This window comes from Malania oleifera, chromosome 1 (genome assembly GCF_029873635.1).
Source record: "Malania oleifera isolate guangnan ecotype guangnan chromosome 1, ASM2987363v1, whole genome shotgun sequence".
NCBI classification, from domain to species: Eukaryota; Viridiplantae; Streptophyta; class Magnoliopsida; order Santalales; family Ximeniaceae; genus Malania; species Malania oleifera.
Window position 1 is genome coordinate 80,013,692 of NC_080417.1, and position 20,066 is coordinate 80,033,757.

The following is a 20,066-nucleotide window of genomic DNA, read 5'->3' on the forward strand; positions in this document are numbered from 1 at the left end:
ACATAAAATTTTATTATCCTTTTAAGAGCAAAGATGTTAAAATTAAGAAAGTCTAGAAAGTCAAAGGAGAGTCTAGCACTGACCCCCATGGACCCAAGAAAATATGGGTATCAAAATTAGTCAATTGAATGTCCATTGTAGGTGTGCTTGAGATCATCATCTTCAAAGGATAAATGGTATATAGATAGTGGATGTTATCAATATATGATCGGAGATAAAGCAAAATTTAAATCCATCACACCTAAGGATGGAGGATTCGTCACCTTTGGTGACAACTCAAAAGGTAGAATCATTGGAGTAGGTAAGGTTGGTAAGAAACCTTCCCTTGTTATTGATAATGTGTTATTAGTAGATGGTTTAAAACATAACGTATTAAATATAAGTCAATTATGCAATAAAGGTTATAGGATTTCCTTTGAACATGACAAATGCAATGTAGAGAATAAATCTGAAAACAAAATATTGTTTACTGTTGATCATCATGAAAATGTCTACACCACTAGCTTTGATAATCTTGCTTCTCAACATATAACTTGCTTTTCTGCTGTAAATGAAGCTAGTTGGCTCTGGCATGGGAGATTAGGACATGCAAATATGGACTTATTATTTAAACTAGTTAAAGGAGAATTAGTTAAGGGATTACCTAAGACAAAATTTGCAAAAGATAAAATATGTGATGCATGCCAACTAGGAAAACAAGTAAAATCTAGCTTTAAGAAGAAGAAAGTTATCTCCACCACTAGACCACTTCAAATGTTGCACTTAAATTTATTTGGTCCTAATCCAACTCAAAGTCTAGGTGGTAAATTATATGCTTTCGTCATTGTTGACAACTATTCTAGGTTCACATGGGTACTATTTCTTACACATAAAGATGAAACTGGTGAACACTTTACTAGAATTTGCAAAAAAATCCAAAATGAAAAGGGATACAAAACAACACACATTATATGAGATAGGGGGATAGAATTTAAAAATTAGGGTGTAGAGAACTACTGTGACATAAAGGGTATATCTCATAACTTCTCAGCACCTAGAACTCCACAACAACACAGGGTAGTTGAGCAAAAGAATAGATCTTTATAGGAAATGGCTAGAACTATGCTTAACGAACATAAATTACCTAAGTATTTTTGGACTGAGGCACTGAACACTGCCTACTATGTATTGAATAGAGTTCTGATTAGACCCACTCTAAATAAAAATCCCTATGAATTGTGGAATGGCCATAGACCAAATATTTCATATTTTCATGTCTTTGAATGCAAATGTTTTATTCTTAAAGATAATGAACACCTAGGAAAATTTAATTCCAAATCAGATGAGGGTATCTTTCTAGGTTATGCATTAGATAGTAAAACCTACAGGGTATATAACAAAAGAACGTTGACTATAGTTGAATCCATCCATGTAGTGTTTGATGAGTCCAATCCCTTCTTCAAAAAATCCTGATAAGGATGAAATTGAGATAAGTAAGGGATTAGAAAAACTATCTATTGAAAATAATTCAGATAAGAGCTATAAAGTTAAGGAAACATCTGCTAAAGATAATCAAGTAGAAAGAGAGGTCAATGAGCTACCTAGGGAATGGAAATATGTAAGGAATCACCCCATTGATCAAATCATAGGTGAACCATCATGTGGAGTAACTACATGATCTTCACTTAGAAATATGATCAGCCATTTTGCATCCTTATCACAAGAAGAACCTAAGAATGTGAGTGAGGCAATTGAGGATGAATCATGGGTGATATCTATGCAAGAGGAATTAAATCAATTTAAGAGAAATAAAGTCTGGACATTAGTTCCTAGACCTCATAATCATACAGTTATTGGAACAAAATGGATATATAAGAACAAGAAAGTTGAAAATGGAATAGTAGTTAGAAACAAATCTAGACTAGTAGGGCAAGGATACAACTAGGAGGAAGGCATAGATTTTGAGGAAACGTTTGCTCCTATAGCTAGAATGGAAGTCATAAGAATGTTGTTAGCATATGCTACTTTTAAGAATTTCAAATTATATCAAATTGATGTTAAGAGCGCATTTTTAAATGGGTATATTAATGAGAAAGTTTATGTTGAACAACCCCTAGGATTTGAAAACCACAAATTTCCAAATCATGTCTATAAAGTGACTAAAGCCTTGTATGGATTGAAGCAAGCTCCTAGAGCTTGGTATGAAAGTCGTAGTGGTTTTCTTCCAGATAATGGGTTTACTAAAGGAAAGATTAACACAACACTTTTCATAAAAAACTAAAAATGATAACTTGCTCCTAGTACAAATATACGTAGATGATATCATTTTTGGAGCAACAAACGAAGAGTTGTGTAATGAGCTTGCCAGCTGCATGCAAAGTGAATTTGAAATGAGCATGATGGGTGAACTTAACTTGTTTCTAGGACTTCAAATCAAACAGGAAAAACATGGAATTTTTATAAACCCATCAAAATACATTAAAGTCTTGCTCAAAAAGTTTAACATGGAAGATGGTAAAATTTTAGGAACACCTATGAGCTCTTCCACAAAATTAGATAAAGATGAGCAAGGTATACCGATGGATGTTAAGTTCTATCGTGGAATGATTAGTAGCCTATTATACCTGACTACTAGCAGGCCTAATATTATGTTTAGTGTATGCTTGTGTGCAAGATTTAATACTACACCTAAAGAGTCACATTTATTAGCAGTTAAAAGAATACTTAGATACCTTATCGGAACTATTGAACTTGAATTATGGTATCCTAAGTACACTTCTCTTGAGATTTTCATTTATTCTGATGTTGACTTTGCCGATAGTAAAGAAGATAGATAAAGCACGAGTGGCACTTGTCACTTTTTAGGACAATCCTTAGTTTCTTGGTTTTCCAAGAAATGGAACTCAATTGCATTGTCCACAGTCGAGGCAGAATACATAGCTACTGGAAGTTGTTGTGCTCAAGTGCTTTACATGAAGCAACAACTAATGGACTATGGATTGCACTATAAATCTGTTCCTATAAAGTGTGACAATACGAGTGCAATAAACATCTCAAAGAATCTCATATCACATTCATGAACTAAGCACATAGAAATTAGACATCATTTTCTATGTGACCATGTGCAAAAGGGGGATGTGACGCTTGAGTTTGTGTGCACAAATGAATAATGGGGGGGGGAGGATTTGAGTATAATAAAAATAATTTTAAGAGAAACAACTAAGAAAATTTTAAAATTAAAGTATCGAAATCAATCAAAAGAACATACCTTGGTCCAAGTCAACACCCACCATCAAAATTTTACTACTGATTATTGATGCAAGTATATATCAATTCACACTTTGAATATTCATAGTTGGAACCATTTTCCTATCTCTCCTTAGTCGCAGTAATTTGAAAACAAATGATCTAATTAACCCTAACTACTAAACAACCCAAGGCAAGCACTAAAGGTTTAATCTAGTAACAGCCTTAAGAATTAGAGAGATCAATAAAGCTAAACAACACAAGCACAAGCGGTTGCATTTAATTTAGTCGAGTGTTCTTCCTAAGATCTAATAATTTTTTATGCAAAAAATCATTAAATCTTAGTTGCTACACAAATTAGAGGGATCAAACAATTATGGATTTGATATCTAACCTAGTAGTAGATTGCAACGAATAATAAACTAGTACGCCTCCTAGTAATTAAACAAGACAATTATGAAAATAGGCACAGAAGAACATTTGATACTCAAATAATGAATTGAACAAATAAAAACAAATTATATCTCACAGTTTTATTAATTCTTAGGCTTCCGTTTCCTTCGACCAATTATAAAAGTTTAGCCACGCTAGGCCATGATGAAAACTCGAAGAAGAAGTTAGAGAAGAAGGGAGAGAGAGGCGTGTGTGAAGAGGAGGTGTGTGAAATCTGATGATTTCTTCCCCTTTTAAACGTTCATTCCCCCTATTAGAAGCCAAAAAAAATATCCTAAAAATATTCTAAATGCTATCCTAAAATAACAATATCCAAATCTATCTAATTAAGGAAACTATTAAAAAAAATAAAATAAAGTCCTGATATAGGTAGGAAAGTGGTGTTTCTAGTTGGAATTTTTTGTGCACTAGATCTAGAAACTTCTGAAAATAAACTGTGTCAGATCCACGTATTAGAATTCCAGGCTAAGGAACGTTTCAAAACGTTAACAGTGCAGGTATGGTAACTTTAATCCAGATTTGGACCTTGATACAGCTAGTATCTCTCAAACCTCAAAACACAAAAGCTATAGAGCTTTGTCTTGGTGTTCCATATCATCTTGAATCATTTCAATTGGAGCTCAGATGAGAGAATTATACACAGATTACAAAACAATGTCGAAATTGTCCAAAATCACCCAATTAGCTTCATTTTCCACTCAACGCCTCCATTTGCATCCTAAATCAAAATATAAGAATAATGAGTACATTTAGGCACCAAATAAGTATAAAATACTAAACATTAAGGGATAAAAATATGACATTTTGCATTCTCATCACTCAAACAATCCAGAAGTGGTGAATCATGGGCTAAGTGCTTTAGTCAAGGAGGAGGTATATGTATCTCAATCTCCTTTATTAAATGATTCATGTGATGTTTATTGTGATGATTCTTGTGCTGAATCCTATGATATGTTGTATGATGAATCATCTATTGTTTCTGGTGATAATTCTATTAATAATGCATGCATTGATTCGTGTAATAATTTTTATGATAAATCCTCTGTTAAATCATGTGATGAGTGTGATGATGAAAACATGCTATCTAATATTGAACTAGAAAATGTTTTATTGAAAATGCATAAGCTTCTAGTTAAAGTGTCTAAGAAGAAAACATTTATGAAAAACAAGAATAAAAGGATGGCAAAGCAGTTAGGATAATTAAAAGAATATCATGCTATTCTAAAGAACAAAAAGATTAAAAGAATTTTGAAAATTAGTTGTCTGGAGAAAAAAATTGGAAATGATCTTAGCATTACAAATGAAAAGAATAATCATGATAAATCCTTAGGAGTTAAAAAGAGACATCTTTTCAAAAAGGATTCAAGATCATCTTATTGTGCCCATAGTTAGTCATCTGCCTCATCTGTAAAAAAAAGAAAGGACATATAAGCAAAATCGTTCATGTACATATAACATTTGCTTATATCAAAAAAGGAAAGGGCACACTAGATATACTCATCTATTTAGAGGTACCAACAACATAGACAAGGAAATGATGTGGGAAATCATGAAGGCAAACCCCTTAGGACCTAAGGAAGAATGGATTTCAAATAGAATTACGTAATTGCTTAATTCTTTCTTAGCTCTTAGTTTTAGGGGCAGTGATGACTAAAAAGCTTAGGAAGTGGTTCGAGCTTAAAATGTAAAAACTTAGTATATGCATCCACTATACACAATTTTGTATACTAAGAATCTTGGAAAAACAAGCCAATACAAAAATTCAAGTAATATATCCAATCTAATCACTTAGCACATTTATATCATAATGATTGGGTAAAATATGAAAATTTTGGCTACAACATGCTATCCTTTGAATTGAAAACGAATGAGTTAATCTTTACTTGAGTGGGACGTCTGTCACCACATAATCCATATCATTCCTCTGACAAAGTAGAGGTTAAGGGTTTAACTAGTTAAAATATTTGTAACCTTGTATCTCTAAGATGAAAAAAAAAAAAAAATCATATCTTGAAGAAAATCTTAGAAGCATACTCTAAGAATTCCACTTCCAAATGGACAAGGCATCTGTGCCGGGTAAAAATTCTTAATGCTTAATCCATGCTTGAATATAAATATCTCAAGTTAAGCATATTTTGTCAATCGCACAAAATTTAGCTTCAGGGATTCATCTCATACTTTATATTATTTAACCCTAAGCTCGTTATTGAACTTAAAAGCCCTAATTAAAATTTAGTCATAACTCCTGACATAAGCACTAATAATCGTAAATTCCTACTTTACTAGTGCTTATTAAAATACTTCCGTCATAATCAATTTAAGGGGCATCCACCAAGAGAATCTAAATATTTCCCTTATGGTTAAATTGTAACAAATCCCTAATTTTGGTTCGTCTCCTCCATAGGAATTCTTTTCCAAATCACGATCATATATCATAAAGATTCTCATATTCCTTGGTTCGTATCCTTGCTTTAAATTGTGATCATATCTAAAGGATACCTTCCAATCTCAAAAGAGCTATGTTTAAGAAATTCGTATATTCCATAATGCTCTTTTCCAAAATAAGTTAGGACAGATTCTCTAGCTTGCTTATCTTGTATAATGTCCTGCGTCTTTTAAATACTTTTCTGAACTTATTAGTTTTTTAACTTTTAAGAGTATTTATTCTTATTCACTTTATAAGCTCTTTTCCTTAAATCTAATCAATTAGAGCTTCATATACTTAGAATAAGTTAAATGGCTAAGATGTTTACTATAGGTTTTAATCTAGATGGTGGAACAAGTACAAAGAAACCTATGTACAAACAGTAAAAATGGAAAGCCTTTCAAACTTGTGCCTCTCTCGTATTGAATTTCATAAGAAAAGAGGCAAAATAGGCTTAGTACCCTGAGGGGACATTGTTTGTGACTCTTCGGTCCTCTAAGCCTAGGCATTAAAAGCCAAGATTAAATCATTGAAAATATTAGGGCACTTGGCTAAGAGTTTGAAAAAAGAAATAGGCATAAGCAGGTGTTGAGTTAGTGCATAACTAAGGGGGGGGCATTTCTCTTTATAATTTCATAACTCTAATAAATGCTCTCATGATTATATTTTATGCCCATATGCCTTTACATGAAGAGCATTGTAGCATACTATCCATAAATTGCTGATTGTTTAAATTCTTTTGGTGGATAGTTAGTTTTAATCATTGCACTGAACTCTTACTATCCATTTTTGCTTAATTCTTATACTGTCTGATGGATATTAATTTTTTTAAAATGCTTTTAACTGCTGGATTGCATGCTTAAACCGGAACGCCAACTGCATGGCTGATGTAGTATTGTGAATTGCATGCTGGTAGTGGATCTAGGTTGTTGCATGCTTAAAATGAATTATTTGCTGAAAACAACCAAGTTTTAGTGCATGTCTATTTGGAAAATGTCCTAGTTACAGATGTCATACTACCAAAATTTTGTTAGATCTTTCCCAAAATAATCAAAATTCATAGACATTGTGCTTAAATGATTATGATTTGGTGCATGCGTGTGTAAACTACATGATCACCAACATTTTTGGCTTAGATCTGGGTTGAACTCACTATGGCATGTGCATTATAGTATGATGATTTTCTTGAAAATATTAAATGGAAATATGTCGCTTTGCCAAAAAGGTTTTGTCAAAATTTTCCATATGATCTTGCTTTAAAATTTGTCGATATCTTAAAGATTCATATGGTTACTTTTTCTAGTCATATTATGAGTTGCTCTTAAATGCCAAACCAGAAAAACATCACTTGCTTGAGCTTTGTATTAAAGTTTCTTTTTCAGCAAGCACTAATCCCTATCATCATTGATAATATCAAAAAGGGAATTTTTTTTTTTTATGGCAAAAGGGCTTCAAAACTAAAATATATCTTATCTCTTGCTAGTGTGCTTAATGAGATTCATGACAATGTGCTATTAGGACTGGTATACAAATTTTTGTGTCATGAAGTTTATATATATTAAATTTTTGGGCATTGCATAACTGGTTCATTAATTATATATGAAATGCATGCGAACTAGTTAGACCGACTTTATGCTCAAACCTACACTTGCTATCATATGCCGTATGTTTTGAACTCAAATCTTTTGCAGGTCTTATGTAATGTTTAAATTGTAATGGTTTGAGGATGTTTCTAGTCTTACCATGTTTGTCATGTCATTTTTTTTAATAACCAGTTGTACTATTTTGTGCAAAAATGCAAAATATTTTTTAAACAGTTATAAAACTATTTGCTCTGCCCAGTCTTTTTTAGGTCAAAATTTGTTTTACACTTAGCTTAACCTTTTTTGTTGGAATTGGTGTATTCCCAAGAGGGGGGGAATTGGGTATTTAAAAAATTTCTTCCTAGGTATAACTAATCCAACAGCAGTATACCACAACCTAGGGTCTGTCTAGAACATATACCAATTCAATGTATAAACAATATAATCAGAGTAATGAAAAATATCATATAGATGCGAAAAATAAATTGCAAATAAATAAAGCTAACACCAGATATGATATCAGGATTCGACTAATACTACTTACGTCCCCACCTCAAGCTCACAAGCAAGAGGATTCCACTATGGTTGCTCATTTGCTGGTAGAGCAACACCGCTTATAACACCTTACCAAGATGGTGCACCTAGTTCTCTTAAGCGAGTCTGAACCAGTCCGGGACTATTCACAGGGCTAGTCTCCCTCTTCCGGTCATACGTCGGAAATACAACAGATAATCAAATGAAATATTTTGTACAACCAAATATGCTTCTAATACAAGCAGATGTGTACAACACTACAACTCAAAATGCACTCACATATGATATGAAAATAAGCTCAGTGTGGGTATGGTGATATTTTCTCAAAATAACTTATCGGAATTTTTGAGTAAAATGTATGCAGTGAATATTTCAAAGATTCAATCCCAAAAGATCTCTTCCGAAAAGATTTTCAAAAAACTTGTTCAAAGGAAGCTAGGGTTTTTTTTCAAATGAACTTGCAAAAATAATATGTGTGTGTAAGCATGATTGCAATAAAACTTTCCTAGCACAAGATAAATGTGCTCAAGTCTTTCAAAATAACGAATATAGATTTTCTTCCAATAATATTTATCAATAAAATATATGGGAGATTCCAGAAGCTGCTCTCAAAAGAAATGATATTCAAAGTATGAATATTGAGAGTAAATGCTTTGAATAAAAAATTCCCTAGATAAAACCTCTCTTCCAAAATAGATTTTTCAAATGAAAAATGAAAAGAGAGTTAAATGATTTGTAAAAAATTAATGCCCAAATGAATGCTCAAAAACAATGCTCTCTTGTAAGATTTATCAAAAGAATAATAAAAGAGAGTAAAAAATTAAGTATATATTTTGAGAGAATTTTTGGGCTAATCTTCTTTCTAATCAGGAGTTATGAGGGGGTATATATAGAGTTGGGAGGATTTTTTACCATTAGGGACACATTGGGGATTTTACAAAATGTTTAAGTAAGGTTAATAAAAAATAACCCCTCTTTAACCTCGGTAAAAATTGAGCAACCCGAGAGTTTCGGTTGACCATATCACTAAGTTCGGTTGACCGTAGCATTTTTGAACTGAGGTTTTGGTCGACCATATTTAGGCGATTTTGGACCCTCCGAGGTTCGGTCAACCAAGGTAGGTTCGGTTGACCAAATTATGAGGTTCGGTTGACCAGGTCAAATTTGAACTAAGATTTTGGTCACCTAAGGCGTTGGGAATTCCCCCACGTGTCAATTCGGTCAACCGTATACGCCCAGCTCATTTGAAAATGGTCGACCAACCAAAGTCAAAATGTTGACTTCAGTTTAGTCGACCGAGACCACTTAAGATGTGAATTTAAGCCCTGTTTTGGTCCCAATGATTCATCAACCTAAAGTACTTATACATCGGGCATTTTAGGCTATATGGGTAATGATTCCTATGGTCAAACTATGGTTATTTAAGCTCATTCATATCATGCATGCAAATGCAAATATTACAGACCATAATATTACAAACCCAAATATAATAAATGCATTTACAAATGAATCATAAACAAGTCTTCTTCCTTTGCTCTTCATTTTCTCATTAAATATGCCAGGAGTATAATCTTTAAGTTCCTTAGGCTTCCATAAATCCACTCTCATATGTGTGTTGTATTTCAAACCTACTCACCAACTAGATGCACACATAAGATCCTTGTATTTTGTCAGCATCAAAACCAGAGACCGAACTCAAAAAGTCAACAATCTCGCCTATTTTGATGATGACAAACATGCATGAACAAAATGGGATAAGTTAGAAAAGGCTCCCCCTAACAATATGCATTTCTTAAAAATAAGCAGTACATAGCTCAGGCATATTACAAAAGAAGACATTTTGGATAATATGTATTTAGTTTTGACAATAAAGCACAGGCACACATGCGTGCAGCTTAGCAAACCACTCCCCTTATTGGTCATAACAAAATTTACCATTTTGCTCACAAAAAAACTCCCCCTTTTGGCATCAGCAAAAGGGTTAGGCAAGTATAAAAAAAATTTGGTCATAAAAAAAACTTAGCAGAGCAAATTCCCCTTAAAAAAATTAGTTACCCCCCTTTTTAACTTTTAAGTTCAGAAAAAAAAAAATTCTCCCCTTTTTATCATATAGTATTTTGGGCATTAAAACCATTTTAAAGGTATAGCATTTAGGCACATAAGCAAGAAAATAAGATGTCACATGTAAAATCATTTCTTGCCAAATAATAAAAGTATATGTAAATTTATATATATATATATATATATATGTATATTTGTATATAAATATATATCCCCCTTTGATGTTTGCAAAACGTACTAGGGGTTACTTGCAAAAAAAAAAAATTTAATTTAAAGCAAGCAAGCAACTGTCATTCTCCTTTAGCATTTAAGTACAATTTGATAATATAACCAAAATAAGACAATCATATAGATCTTAAAAAATTTACCAATCACATGCAATATCATATGGAAAAATCAAAGACTATGTGGCAAGTATTATACTTAAGGTATTCAATAAAAACATAACAATCAAGCACATGCCACAACACGTTTCAATGCACATCTAAGCTTAAGAATATTGGTAAGTACAAACAAGATAGAAAGATTATTTCAAGAGCTCCCTCTATCGATTTGAAACCTAGCTTAGATGAAGTGAACTACTTATACTAGCTAGAGATTTTTTTCATTATGCCTAGTAGTATAAGCCTTTTCCAAAAAAGCAACTATACTGAGTATGGATTGATGTTGTCTTTATCATCTTCCCAGTATAGTCTCCCTATAGACCATAGATGCATCAAAAAATGTATATTAAGGTATGCAATAGAGTTCATGACCCAAGAACATTCCATATCAAATCATAAAGTTTGAAGAGTAGGATATAATGTTCAGGGATTTCAGAAGAGCCTTAATATTCAAAAGGTGAAGTGATGCATGTTAGTCATTTATGATCTTTCTATAGGGATAGAGCTTAGCTCCCCTAATTAGTTCGATGATTATGTGAGGATGAAATTTAATTATTCAATTGATCTTCACTCATCCTTTCAAAAATATTTTAACTTTCATTTTATCATAATCATCTTTGTACGTGGTTTTATTTGGGAAAATTTTAGTGAACTTTTGGTAACATACCATGTTGACTTTATAAGTCTAATCCTGTTTTGATAATGACAAATCACTTGTATTTGATCTATGCAGCTGAGTTTGTGAACAAGATCAAAAGTTACAATACACAAATGGTAAGCATGATATGGAAGCCACGAGAAATCTAGAGCACATACCACTTGGCTCAATCCATGGAACTAGAAGAGTAGAAGAACGAAGATGCAAGCATCAAGTTCAAGATCTTCAATGGGAATGGGTATCTAGAATTGAATGTATTTACATATTTCATATGACTTAATTTGAAGCTCAAATATACCTCAGACAGACCTTAGGACTCATACATTTCATGAAAGATTCATTTACATTAGTTCTACATTGAATAAATTTTTCGAGGCAAATTTTAGAGGCCTCTTCAATGAACATATGAAGGCCACTCAGTGATGAACAGTGTTGTCTCGTCGATGAAAAAATATCGAGAGCCTAAAAAGTTCAGACAGTGCTCTCATTGATGAACTCATGGCCTCGTTGACGAACAAGTGTTGTACACTCATCAACGAACGAGTGTTGTACACTTGTCGACGAAGGTCGCAATGCAGAACGACGTTCTAGCATGGACACAGATGTAAATATGATATTTTAAATGATATAACGGCTAAGAATTGTTTAGATGGCAAGATTACTTATAAACCTAAACTCTAAACCCTAAAGCACCCCTTTTTACACATCTATTGGGAGCGTTGAACTTTTGCACATTTCTTGAGAGCATTGAACACACTGCTAAGCTCTAGTCTGCAATTTCAAAGCATTCACATCAAATCTGAGCTGGGGTTACGTTGATTTTCAAAAGGCATTCCAGCGAATATTGTGCAAACAACTTGGGTATTGAGATTTGGTGATCAAACTAATTGTTTGCTTATTCTCAAAGACTTTTTCCTCTCACAAATTTATTCTTGAATATTTTTTTTTTGATTAATTATATATACATTTTGTGAAAGATCATTATTTAAGAGAAGTATTTTTATAAAGACTATATTTTTTATCTTTACTGAAAATCAATTGTCCGAGTAATTTTTTTGAAGATCATAAATCTAATTTAGATTTTTTAACTATACCTTCTATTCAAATAATTTTATAAAAATCATATAGTTGATTAGATCATTGGAGCATTTTTGTCCTACATATTTTATATAATTATCATTAATCACTTATTTCAAGAAATATCATTGAATATCATACTCACACATTGAGCTTCAACTTTTATCATATGAGTATGTATTAGGTTTCTATTGTACTCACTAGATTTGTGTAGAAGCATTTGAATTTTTGTAGAAATTTTAATTTACTTATTCACAGTTCGGGCTGTGAACTAGGGTTGAGGAGGAAGTTACGTCTCTTGTAAGCAACAGATTGTAAAGGAAGCTCTGTCCTAGTTAAAGGAGCGGATTTTTAGTGGAATCCTTGAATGGGTTGCTCAAGGAGAGGACGTAGACTGGGGTACGCCAAACCTCAAAAAAATTGTGTTTGTCTTCTCTCTTCCCTTAACTCTTTTTTATTTTCGCTTGCATTTAAATTATCAGTTTATTGTGTATGAGTTGAGCATTTGATAAGTTTGTGTGTAATTGGGTAAAATTGTATGCTTGATAAAGACACATATTAAATTGATTAATTGTGAAACATTAAGCTAGGTATTAAGTAGATTGCAAGTTTGTAATTGATAGTTTTCAAAATTAGAACTCAAAGGACTTAATTTTTGAAAATATCCAATTCACCCCCCCCCCTTCTTGGGATAACACCGTAATTCACATATCGTCTATAAATCGGATATTTTCTCATTAAAGATGTACCTAATAGATTCAAGCAAGCAATATATAATTCAGTTTATGTTGATCTGATTAGTCGTATCTCGTTTTGATAATGACAAATACATTGGTACTGATGCTTGCCCTGAGCTTGCATGTAGGTTCACTTTACGCATAGAATTGAAAAGAACATTATATCATGATGGTGTATGGCGGCTCCAACGAAGATTGAAGAATATTATGCTTAGCTTGTATTTGTAATTTTTATTTCTTCATTCTAGACTGTAATTGTTGAATTAGGTGTAATCCCAAGAGGGGGGTGAATTGGGTATTTAAAAAATTCTAAGGCACTTAGTTACCTCTTAAACTCTTCTTATAAATTTACCAACAACTTCTTGTTACTCAATTATGTATGTGTACGGCTATTCAATCTATGCATGTAATATACACAATTTAAATGCAATGCTGAAAATAAAGAGTGAAGGGAAGAGAGAGGACAAACGCAGTTTTACGAGGTTCAGCCAACTTGGCCTACGTCCTCGCCTTGAGCAACCACTCAAGGATTCACTAAAACTCTGCTCCTTAAAGTGGGACAGAGCTTCCCTTACAATCCGCTGCTTACAAGAGGCACAGCTTCCTCCTACTCCGCTACTTACAAGAGATACAACTCTCTCCTCATACACCGGTTCACACACCGAACCGTGTATACAATAGAATCTGGAAAACAACACTCAAAACAATACTTCTAACAAAAGTTTGTAAATACAATTCAATTTCCTGGCACATTAACATATGATATAACTTGAAGCTCATGAATGTATGAAAAACGATACAATCGTTTTATGTATGATATGCTTCAACACACAAATCTCTATTTAACCACAACTTCCAAGTAAAGAGATATTTAAAATGCCTTAGAGTCAACTAGGGTTCTTGATTCACTTTGTAAAGATGCACAAGTATGTTTGATGTGAGCTAGTTAAAAAAAAACTTTGTCTTGAATACAAACTCAATCAAAATCACAAAGTTTTAGTTGATGTATTCAATCACAATTTGAGTATATTTATTTTCAGAAAATATCCTTCAATTAATTGTATGGTTATAAGTACCAAGGATACCTAATCAAGCTTTAATATATCTAAAATATAAATCTTTTAGAAAACACACACTTAAATCAAATAATAATCTTGTTTAAAATAGCTATGTATATGTATAGATACTTTCAATATCACCTTTTAATCAAACTAGGTTTTTCAATAATAAGCTCTTTGAAAAATATATGTATATTTATATTCTCTTGAATCAAAATTCAATCAACCAAGTTAAATAACCTTTCTCAAGTAATCATCTCTTCAAAAATTAATTTTTATACGAATAAGCACACTCAAGATCAAAACTTTTCCAATGCTAGTCAAAAACAAGCAATGAGATGAGACGAAAAGTTCGTAAGACTAATAACCTGAAAAATCAAACCTCAATACTAGATTGAAGTACAGTAGAGTAAACAAGTTCCCTTTGAGAATCTGAATTGATTTGCCCAAGCTTGAAGAATAGAGATTGAAGTGTAGGCAATCGTATAGCACTAGGAGTAGATTTTCAACGTTCTTGCAACAAGGTGTGTTCTTCTCTTTCTTGTGTGTCTAACCTCTTCTCTAGGGTTTAGATATTCAGAATATATATTATATTACCCTTAGGATTGATCTCATTCGTTGGATCAATAAAATAGCTCGTGAGTCTTTTTAATAAAAATTTGAATTTTAAGCTTCCCGCAGGTTCAGGCAACCGAAGTGGGGTTCAGGCTCCTGAAGTGACAACTTTAGGCGCCTGAGGTTCTAGGGTCAGGCGACCGAAGTACCTCTACCAGGTTCTATCTTTCCCATTTAATTCTTTAGGCTACCGATCTTAATCTTCAGGCTACTGAAGAAATTCTTCAGGCGCTCGAGGTTGAGTTCAGGCTACCGAAGTCCCCTTTTTCTCAAATTTTCTTTTCTAATTTAAAATTCTATTTTGCTCCTTTTCTTGGGTCTTTTATAAAGCATATTTTTCATGATTTTAAGAACATTTCTAGGTCCATGAGAGTTTTCTAATGATGTACATGAAATGCATGAATCCTAAAATCATTTTAAGTTATATTGAGCCTCAAATCAAATCATACGAAAATGTAAGTACATGAGTTCTTGATACCCATTCACAAAATATTCTTGAACTTTGCTGCTTGCATCTTGATTCTCGTACTCTTTGAGTTCCATGGTGCTTTCTAAAATGTATCAGCTTTACTTTATGGCTTCCATGACTCGTTATCTTTTCGTGCATGCTTAGTGTAAGTCCTGTTCACAAACTCAATGCACAGATCAAATATCAAGTGATTTGTCATTACCAAAATAGGACTGGACTCATAGAGTCAACAGTAATTCAATATGGTATGTAATAACTGCATCTTGCATGATAGGACATTTATGCTCTGGTTGCCTTAGATTGACCTTTAGGTTCCCACACTTTAAGTGCACAGGACCCCACTAGACTCACATATCATCAGGGTTAATTTAAATTAAAGTATGGACCTTAGGCTAAAATCATAAGGACTTGGGGCGATCAAACCAGGCAAGTCAAATTGCCTCGGTCGACCAAACTATTGACTGGTCAAATAGTTGACCTGCCTTCGGGCGACCGAACTCAAATGACTTAAGTGTCCACGGTTGATCAAACTCATACCCTTACTTTTCGTAACAACTTGGGCACCCGAATTTCACATTCAAAATAACACCAGGTGACCAAATGTTCAAGTTCGGTAAACCAAACTTGAGACCAGGCGACCGAACCTCAGACAAATTGGAAAATCGCCTTGGTCAGCAAACCAAACCCTTGATCAGGCACCCGGACTTCAAAATCACCTTTTCCTGATGTGTCTATTTGGGCGACCGAACCTATGGCTCAGTTAACCAAAACTCTCGGGTTGGCCAAATTTTTACCACGGTTAATTGGGGTTAAATAGGGTTAATTTCTTAAACACATTTTAAACAATTTTAATAATTCCCTTAGTATCCCTAACGTTTATAATTTTGGTCTTCTCTATATATATGGGTTCATTTACACAATTAATAGGTGATTAGCATTATCATTAAAAGAAAATTTCTCTGAAATTTTGAGAGCTTATTTTTCATATTACAAAGCCCAAACACTCACTCTTTGCTATTCTCTTGATAAATCAAGTTTCTTGAGAGTGTCTTTGAGTTGCCCTACATAATTCCTCCTAGCTCAAACTCTCATTGTGTTGATTGCTTCATTGTTTTTGATTGAGAGTGTTAGCCAAGGTTTTTCCCCCCGGTTTAATTAATAAATATTTGTGTGGGAAAACCTTTGTATCTAGTGAGTCTTTGCATCATTGTTGCAAGATTCATCAAGCTTGTGTGTTTTTTATTATGTAAAATCTTTTTCACAAGCTTTTTGATTTTTCAAATATCTCTTGAGCAAATATTTTGAGAAAATAATTCCTGAGATATTTTGAATACTCTTGTTGGAACTCTTTGAAACCTGCTGTGATTGATTAATATTAATATATTGTTTCAAAGATTGTTTGGAAATACACTCTAGCACTTGAATGAGTCAGTGTGTTGACCTAACTTTGGGCGATCGAACCAGAAAGGGTTTCACTGTCCTCGGTTAACCAAACGTCCATTCTTACTTTTCCCACCAACTCAGCAGCCCGAACTCTCACGTTCAAAATTGCCTCGGGCTACCGAATATGCAAGTTTGGTAAACTGAACTTGACACTAGGCGACTGAATCATGGACTTTTGGAAAATCTCCTTGGTTCAGCAAACCGACTCTTTCCTCAAACACCCAAACGTGAAAAATAACTTTTTCACCTGTGTTTATTCAGGCGACTAAAACTCTCAGGTTGCTCATTTTTTACCGCGTGTAATTGGGAAAAATTAAGGGTAAATTGATTTTAAAATTCATTAAATAAATTTAATAATACCCTTTGATTGCTAACGATTATATTTTTGTTGAAGGCTATATATATGTCTTCATTTGCAAAAATTAAAGAGAGATTAGAGATTTAATTAGCTAAAATTTCCTCTGAAATTTTGAGAGTTCTATCTTCCCATACTAAGCCAAATACTTTTCCATTGATCATTCTATTGCAAAATCCTTTTGAGTGAGAGGAACTTTTCCACTACACTTTATACTAGCTTAACATCATGTTTTGATGCTAACAAACAAGAGGAACTTAACATATTTGGTTGAGTAATGATATTTCAGGACTCACAAGGATCAAGCACGTGAATAAAAGGTCAAGTGCTCACAAGATGATCATCTGAAGCCTAAAGCATGGATTCAAGGATGGTTTAATAAAGCTTGAAGAAAATGATTACATGGAATGTCTTCAAAAGCTTACTTCACTTCAAGTGATCAAGAATGAAAGCTCGAAGAACAATGAAGCTCAGGACCAAGAGAACTCAAAGCAATAACTTCAAGACTTCAAGGAGTTCAAGAAATGAAGAGTTGAATGAGCCTATAGGACACGCTTTGTAAGTACTTCAAGTATGAAATTATTTTTGAAGCTCATTAAGCATAAGAGACTTAGAGACCTAAAAACTTAAATCTTGGAACATATTTTTCAAGTAAACAAATTGAAATTCCAAGAATTGAGAAGCAAAGAGAGTTCTTCTAATAATCATTTTAAAATCAGCATTTTGTCTTGACAGGAGCTTGATTGGAATTGTCAGTAGGCTGCCAAATTAAATGGTTTTAAAATACATAGATAAAAGGTTGTCAGGCTACTTCCTGGACCCTGACAGGCTCCTGACGAGGTAATCTAAGAAGCCTGACTGGGTTCTGCCAGGCGACTGCCACCCCACAGACTTTGTTTTTAAACTGGGTTTTAACGTGACAAACGCCTGACCATAAGCACCAGGCTACTGCCATGTGGCAGATTTCAAAATTTTTAATGAAAAGTTTTTTAAAATTTTGATTACTTGGGGCTCAAGCTTAGTTAAAACATGGGCACTACTCCAAGTAAACTTGGGGATCAAATTAAATGCTTTTCTAAATCTATAAATAAGCCTCAAGATCATTTAATTAAACTACCAAGCATCAAAATCAGCATTCATACTCTCTAAATTGATCTCAACATTCAAAGGCTCTCTCACTCTCATCTTGTGCACAAATTCTACTGAAGCTTTGCTAACTCTCAATTACTAATCTTGTGCTACAAATATGAATCTTTCAATCATTGAAAGAATTAATCGGTGATAAACTTCCTTGAGCTTCAATATCAATTTTATATTCATTTACTTTGAAGTATATAGTTTGAAATTGTACTAATCTGCTTTGTGTGAAAGTATTGTTGTACGTAGCTCTTGTTTCTTGTTTCTTGGACGATTCCAGGTTGTTGGATCGTCTAGTTTAGTGAATCTTTAGGGGATTTTACTAAAGCGAGGACGTAGGCTGGGGATAAACTGAACCTCATAAAAAACCCGGTGTCACTCTCTTTCCTTTACTCTCTTTAATTTCCAACAAACATATAAATTGTGTGGATGTTTTAATTTCTTAATCATATATACTACGTAATTTGGAAATTAACTAAACTTAAGTTTAATTTTGATTTGGGATTACAGAAACCGAAAGAGAGTACATTGGTTGATCAATATTTTGCAGAAACTTTAAAGGGAGTACATTGATTGGTTAACACTCAAAGATAAATTAACTAAAAGTTTATTTAAATTCAGAGTTATTGGGAATTTGAGTTGTGGTTTGCATTGAAGAATAAATTTCATTCTTTACAGGGCTTATTATCAGCAAGCATACATTCTTAATATTTACTTTAAGTATTGAACCTTGCAAGCATAAAAATCTATTTTTGAATTAATCTTGATAGTGTTGCAGTGCATACATTGACTTGTGCTTGGTAAATCAAATTGTTTGCTTGATTGTATGGTTGTGGATTGAATAGAGAATTAAGATTTTGTTGTGTGATTGCTAAATCAACAAGAAGTCAAGAATTCATTAAAAGATTTAAAAGAGGTTAAGGATTCTTGTAAAGAATTAAAAGAAAATTTTTAAACCCTATTCACCCCCCCCCCCCCCCTCTTGGGACTACACCTTAGTTTTCAGTTGGCAGTTGGGAATCCTTTTGGCTTGTCAAGATTTCCATCAAAAACTTCTAAAGGGTTTGACAACAATTTTGACTGTTTAGTAGATCAATCTTTACTAGCTTGCTCATCAAAAGTAGCATCTCGGCTAACTATCACCTTTTCAATAACTATATTGAATATAATAGATGCTTTTGTTTTATGATTATAGCCAATGAAAATACATTTTTCTGCCTTATCATCCAACATTTTTTTTTGAATTGCATCAGACATGTGAACACAAGTAGTGCATCCAAACACCCCTAAGATGTCTATTATTCAACTTCTAGCCAATCCAGGCTTCTCACGGTGTCTTTCCATGTTTACTTCTTGTAGGAAACCTATTTAAAATATAAATAGCACAAGCAATGACATTTGTTGACTTTATGAGTGCTATCCCTTTTTTATTATAACAAATCCAAAGTATCTTACTTGTGCATCTAGTGCGTGAATAGATTTCCTATTAGAAGGCACGTAAAGTCGAGGTGCAATCAAAGCCATAAGGAGCTAAAAGTTCACTTCAAACCAGCATATGGCATGGAAATCAGGAGAGCAAAAATATAATGAATACATTTTCTATGTTGTATTATAATTGCATTTAAATTTGGGTCTATAATAATGCATTCATGCATAATGGGAATGGCAGCTCAACAAAGACCATAGACTGACCTTAGGTCCCAAAACCCTTCAGAAAAAAAATTCCCCAACTAAAATAAAGTACTTATACAAATAGGGGTAATTTTTTTAAAGGACATATCTTAGGTTTTCACTTAGCTTAGTCGACCGAACATTCCAAGTTCAAATCAACTCAATTGACAGACCTTACCTTA